The sequence below is a fragment of the Mastomys coucha genome, chromosome X, assembly GCF_008632895.1.
Source record: "Mastomys coucha isolate ucsf_1 chromosome X, UCSF_Mcou_1, whole genome shotgun sequence".
Lineage (NCBI taxonomy): Eukaryota > Metazoa > Chordata > Mammalia > Rodentia > Muridae > Mastomys > Mastomys coucha.
Window position 1 is genome coordinate 94482127 of NC_045030.1, and position 6569 is coordinate 94488695.

The window sequence follows — 6569 nt, forward strand, 5'->3', positions numbered from 1 at the left end:
TGTGTCAGAACTCCTCAGAGTCAAGCTGTCTCTGTGATCCTGTGATTCTGGGATCCAGTGATCCTGGGTGTATTAGAACACCTGGGAGTGGAGCTTCCTCTGGGATTTTTTTTTTCCTGAGTGAACGAATGACAAAAATGAATAAGAATGAGATGTGTTTGCCTCTACAATGCAGCGCTTTGCTTAGGTTGTCAGAAAAGCCTTAGAAAAGTCTGTATTTTACTTTTGTTTACCTTTATTATAGGCATTTCCTTAGACTCACTCCCCCCCCTCTGGTCATAGCCCCTTGCCATCCTTTGTGTTTTCTGGATGGAACTCAGGGCCTTTCACATGTTAGGCAAGTACCTTAGCAGTGAGTGACACCCTCCAGAACCAAGAAGGGTGGCAAAATTTCCCAAGATTTAAGTTTCTAATATCTTGAATGCCTGGTACTATAGTAGAAAAAAATAAATTAAGAATTTGCTCTGTCAAAATATGTTCTCTCTTTCAGCTAAAATCACTTGAAGAAGTTTAACTTCAAAAGGAGCCATATGACCTATTTTCCTTCCATGCAGCAAGCCTTAATGATGATTTTAAAATAATTTAATATTTTTGAGATATATAATAATTCTATTTTTTCTTCCTTCCCTTTCTTCCCTCCAAACACATTCATATACCCTCCCCCATACCATGCTTTTTTCCAAAATCATGGTCTCATTTTCTTTAATTCATCTGTGTGTTTTCCATATATACCCTGCTTAGTCCATGTAATGTTATTTGTATGTATATATTTTCAGAACTGTTGGATAACCAATTGGTATGCTATTCCTGGGTATTCCATAAAAATTCTTTAAGAAGACATGTCTTCACATATCAAGTCTGGAAATTAGCCTTGATCTCTAGAACCTGGTAACTTGAGCTGCAATCCATCTTAGTAACACACTGCAAAGCTAGCTTTATCTTCCACTCTTAGCAACATTCCTAAACTTCAAGTTTTGTTCATTTCTTCAGACTCTACTCTCTTATGAAGATCCTTGCATACATGTCAAATCAATATAATTTTCATGCTTTTCTCAGGTTAATGAGCTCCAGAACTGGTTGGATCCTTCTATTCAGTCAAAGAATTCATTTAAGAGCTTAGGAAGGTATAAGCATTTTCATATTTCCTCACAGAAGCACCAGTTTTTTGTTTTATTGGAGGGTACATTTTCTCAGAGTGATAATTTTGTGTACTGGACATGGGTGGGTCACTTATATGAATAGTCTGATTAAAAAGTTAATTATCACTTAAGTGATCTTACATTCAATGTTTTTACCTTATTGAATGGATACTATATTATATAAGAAAAACACATGTTTGGAAGAACATGCAAGAGAGCATTATATTAAAATAGATTGTAGTTTTTGTAATCTTACATAAGGATTGCCAAACTTTTCCTCTAATAAGTCAGATAGTAAATACATTAGGCTGAGACCACATGTCTATATTGCAACTCTTCAAATCTGCACTTTGAAGTGAAAGCAGCTATAAAAACATGAGAATGTATGTATGTGTTTCAGTAACATGTTTCAATAAAAGTTTATTTCCAAAATCAGGCACAGGTGTGCTTAACCTACAAACCATATTCTGACAATTCCTTTCCCCCCAAAAGATAAAAGTTAATTCGAGGAGCAATATCAGAGGAGAAATAAATTATTTCCTTCAAATTGATAAATCATTTATAGAAATATCCATTGTTTTCATGGTGTCCTAAATAAAGATAAACATGACAATAAATGTTTTCTGATTGGAATATGTGAAGATAAGCATTAATGGGCTCATCTCTAATCTTTACCTTTGAAAATCCTGCTTAATGTTGACCACTAACTGATGATATCTGGAGATTGAGATTTGGAGAGGTTTCCAGCCTTTATTGAGAGTGTCTGACTGTGGTAGTTTGAATGAGGATAGTCCCCATAAGCTCATGTATTTGAGTGTTTGGTTCCCAGTTGGTGGAACTGTTTGGGAAGGATTAGGAGGTGTGGCCTTGTTAGAGGAGACATGTCACTGGTGGTGGGCTTTGAGGTTTCTAAAGCACACAACATTTCCAGTTAGTTTCCACACCCTCTCTCTGCTTCATAGTTGTTGCCTCAAGGATGTAAGCTCTCAGCTGTAGCTCCATGCTCCTTGCCATGATGGAAATGGACTCTAACACTTGAAGTGGAAACCCTAATAAATTCTTTCTTCTCTAACTTGCCTCTTGGTTATGGTGTCTTTTCACAGCAATGAAAAATTAACTAAGATACTATCTCTAAACTATACAAGCAATTGTGGTGAACTTCTGCTTTCCTTTGAGAGCCTGGAAATTTGGGATTTGCAAATAGAGATTACCTATGTGTTCATCCCCTGGAGTAAGAATCTCTCCCGAGTAAGAATCTCTCCCGAGTGCTGGATCCTTAATGAGTTTGTCTGTTTATTTGGTATTGGATAACCAATTGGTATGCTATTCCTGGGTCCTTAAAAATTCTTTAGGGAGACATGTCTTCACATATCAAGTCTGGAAAGCATATTATACATTTCACATGTATAATCACAGCTCATTAGTGGGAGAATTAAGCATTCCCCCATGTGACTCTGCTGAGAGAGAATTCTTGGACGCATGTGCCAGATTCTGACTTTCTCCATATGTGCCCAGTCTACTGATGGCTGTACTTGATATCTGATTTCTAAGCCATAGTTATGAGTGTGACTATATGCTGAGTCCTGTGAGTTCTCTTAGCAAGTCATTTGACCTGGGCATGGACTTAAAAATCCCCTGACACAGAAGAAAGTATTTTATACCTTGTCCCGTTCTCTCAAGGGGTAAACCATCAACTTTTAGTTATATGATTATTCCAGACAACCCTTGGTTTAATATGACAGAAGATTTGCAAGTCTGTAAGAGAGAAGCATCAGTGCTTCCTAAAAAAGGGTAACATCCAAGAAAATGAATGAAGAAAGGAGAAACTACTTACTTTGAAAATGTTTTAAAAAGGTGGGGAGGGTGCCAGCAACCATGTGGTGTGGGCAGAGCAGAAGATACCCCATAGGTCCTCCCACTCCCATGTGATCAAGTAAGTGGTAGAGATACGGCAGAGAAAGAGAAGCAGACCGGTTTGTGCACTGTGGAGAGAGGCAGAGCTAGACACACGAGGGTGGTGAGAAACAGGCTGATGTGAGCCTGTGCTGCCACCTGAGACCACGGTGATGTCCTGGCCTGTGCTGCCACTGAGGGCCATGTCTAGGTTCTTGGCCCTGCAGTAGCAGGAGTCTGTGTCAATGTCCATGGCCAATGTTGCCATCATAGGCCACGTTGTTGTCTGAGGGCTGTGAAGAGCGGGAGAACTGGCCCTGAGAACCTGAGAACAGGAGAGCTGGCCCTGCCTCTTGCCAGCCTTGGTGCTTGGGAGAGCGGTCTCTATAGCTTGCCTGTGCAATACAGTAGAGCTGGCTGGCCCTGGTGGCAGGGGACAGGTAAGCTAGTCCTAAGGGCATACGCATGTGAGAGCTGGCTCCACAAGCCATGCAATGGCATGGACATGGGAGAGATGGCCTTACCCCTTCATCTGGGCAGCATGGGAGAGCCAGTAACTTCCTAACACACTCACCCTTCTGTATCTGTGGGTTCCATATTCACAGATTCTACCAACCACAGATAGAAAAGATTTGGAAAAATTGTTTCTGCAGTGAGCATTGAAAACTTTCCCTGTTTCCATTATTTTCTTAAACAATTCAGTTTGGCATTTATTTTCATAACATTCACTTTGTATCAGGCATTCTAAAGAAGAGATGTCTTAAACTATACAGAAGAACATGTGTAAGTTCTGTGCAGATGCTATGGTATTTTATACAAGAGAGTTTATACTCACAAATACTGGAACCAATTTCTATATGATACTGAGCAAAAGGATGGCTGTACTCCTATAGTACGTGAAGGATTCCTTTACAGTTAGCTTGAGGAGTCTAACCCACAGGCTTTCCCTAATCTTGTCTAAAAGTAAACCCACCTTACCTCACCATTTACTATGTCTCAAGTACTTAAGCTCCCTGCCCCAAAGGTTGTGGATAAGGACACCTGGAGTGACCTGAGTCATGCAGACATCACTGAGCAGAAAACAACTCCCAGATAAAAACCAAGGTGAACACACACTGCAATGGAAAGGGAGACAAAATCCAGAATGTTTACGAAAAACCTAAAGGTGTAAAGTGTCCTTCGCCACATTGAAGCCAGAAATGAAACAAAGCAACAATAAAACAAATATTTTTCTAAGTCTTAAAAATATTTTACGTCTTCCTTGTTTATGAATTAACACTCTGCTTCCACTCCTAGAAGATATTTAAATCCCACACTTTAAAATAAATGGGCATTAGCTTAACATATCCTTTCTCAAAACCTGAATTGAGGCTTTTGGACAGGGATAGTGAGAGGACAAGATGTAGCTACTAGCATTTTCCAGATTAGATGGCAAATCTGCCAGGATTTGCCACCAGAGGATTTAGATTTAATATGGCTTACAAAATTAGGATTCTAGTTGTTACACCCAGTAATTGAGTTACTGTTCATTCTGAGCTAAGTTTGTGTGGTGTTTTCCTTCACACTGCAGCTCAACTGGGTTCCAGAGCCCCACAAAAGGCCGTGGGAGTTTTGAAGCATGGGGTTGGCGGGGTAGCAACCCACTAGTGGGAACTTACTGAGCTGAGTGAAGGGATTTTGGAGCTCTGAATCAGAGAGTCTCCACGAGATGAGAACAGGCTGGTCGTTGCCTGCCAGTGCATGGCTGGCCAGCCTGCTGGTGTCTTGTTCCTTATAGCACGGGATGGTGCCTTTTCAAAAATATTTCCTGCAACAGGTGGCAAACCAACATGTTGGACAAGACTCCACTAGAAATTTAAGATTATTAGCCTGAGAGTTAGAGTTTTATTTTCTACGTGAGAGAAGGCAGTGCTGGAACGAGTCATGTGGACTCAAGCACAGGAACCTTGAAACAAAGAAAGAGGGCTCTGAGGTCCTCTGCTGTGGAAAGAGACAAGATGGCTGCTCTGAGTCAGAGAGCCGGAGAATGGAAGCTGCCTATATTGATTTAACTGTGAATATATAATATGGGGATTATTTGCTTTTAGGATAGATTTATATACAGATTTTGTCCTAATCATGTGGGGAATTTCACCTGTGTTTTGGAACTAGGATAGGGAAAATTAGTCACTGATTCTAAGTAAAGAAGGCAGTAATAATTACCTGCTATGAACAGGTACTAATAAATAAATGTCTGTGGCTCCAGGTAGAGAGCCCAAAAGATAGATGGCATAACAGGATGGCTGCTCTAGGCAGAGAGCTTAATAAGTAAAAACTACCTGCTTCCTGTAGGCAGATATTAGTGAAAGTTTGAATTAATTGTTTTAAAGATAGTATAAAAATATATTGCTCTATTAAGTCTTACTGGAAACTCAAATTCTGTCTAACGTGGGCTCCACAGGAATTTTGGGTTTTAATCCTGGTTTGACAAGCTGCCTGCTTATAAGCAGGTATAGATAGAAGTATGACTCAATTGTTTTAAAGATGGTATAATGATATATTGTTCTATTAAGTCTTATACGATACTCAAATTCTGTGAAACATGGGCTCCACGGGAATTTTGGGTTTATTTCCTGGCATAGAAAAATAGAAAAAGCCTAAGAATAGTCACATGCAGTATTTTAGTTTACTTCATTTGTGTTTTATTGTTTTAATTTTCAAAATGGGTGTGATTTTGAGTTTGTGGTTATATTAATCCTCTGGGAGAGAGATCAAAATAAAGGTTTTTCTGATTACTGACTCAAGGATCTGCTAATTTGGGAGAAAGGTTTTTGTCTTTGTGGTTTTAGAAAAGGTGATTAGGCTCTGGACATCTTCCAGAGCTATAAGGATCAGATTTGATAGAGGGAGACCCCCAGAGAACTAGATTCCAGAGAATCAAACAAAAAAAGTGATTTTGATGATACTAAAATTTTGTTTCGAGATTTGTAGATTACAAAATATACAGAATACAGCTTAGTGAGATTCATCATCAGACATGCTTAACTGACCTGCCTGAACTCCTGATGTCTTGAACTTTCAGCCGGATCTAGTCAGGACACAGACATCAGAGACTAATACAATCGTTGGTATGGCCTTCTTAAAGCCAACCAACTCCCCTATTTTCCCTATCCATCCCCCCTTTCAAAAATATCTCAACACCCATATTCATCTTGAAGAAGTTATGAATTATCGCTGTCCCAATTCCCTGGGCTTTGGAGGTGATTATTCTAAGGTTGCCTTTCTGGGGAATTTAGAAATGGTCGCAATGCCTAGAAAAGAGTGGCTAGTCTCAGACTCTGGAGCCTCCACAGCATCCTCTAGAATGTGAACACAGCTAGCTCACATACCCACAGGGCCTGGCCATCAGAGTTCCTGGTTTTGTTCTCTGTTGTTTCCCCAAAGCTAAGCGGGAACATGTCAAATGAGCAGTAAATAAGAATGCTGAGCTCTCGGCCCTGTGAAAGTTCTGTGCCCTAGTGTAGGGGAATGCCAGGGCCAATAAGTGGGAGAGGGTGG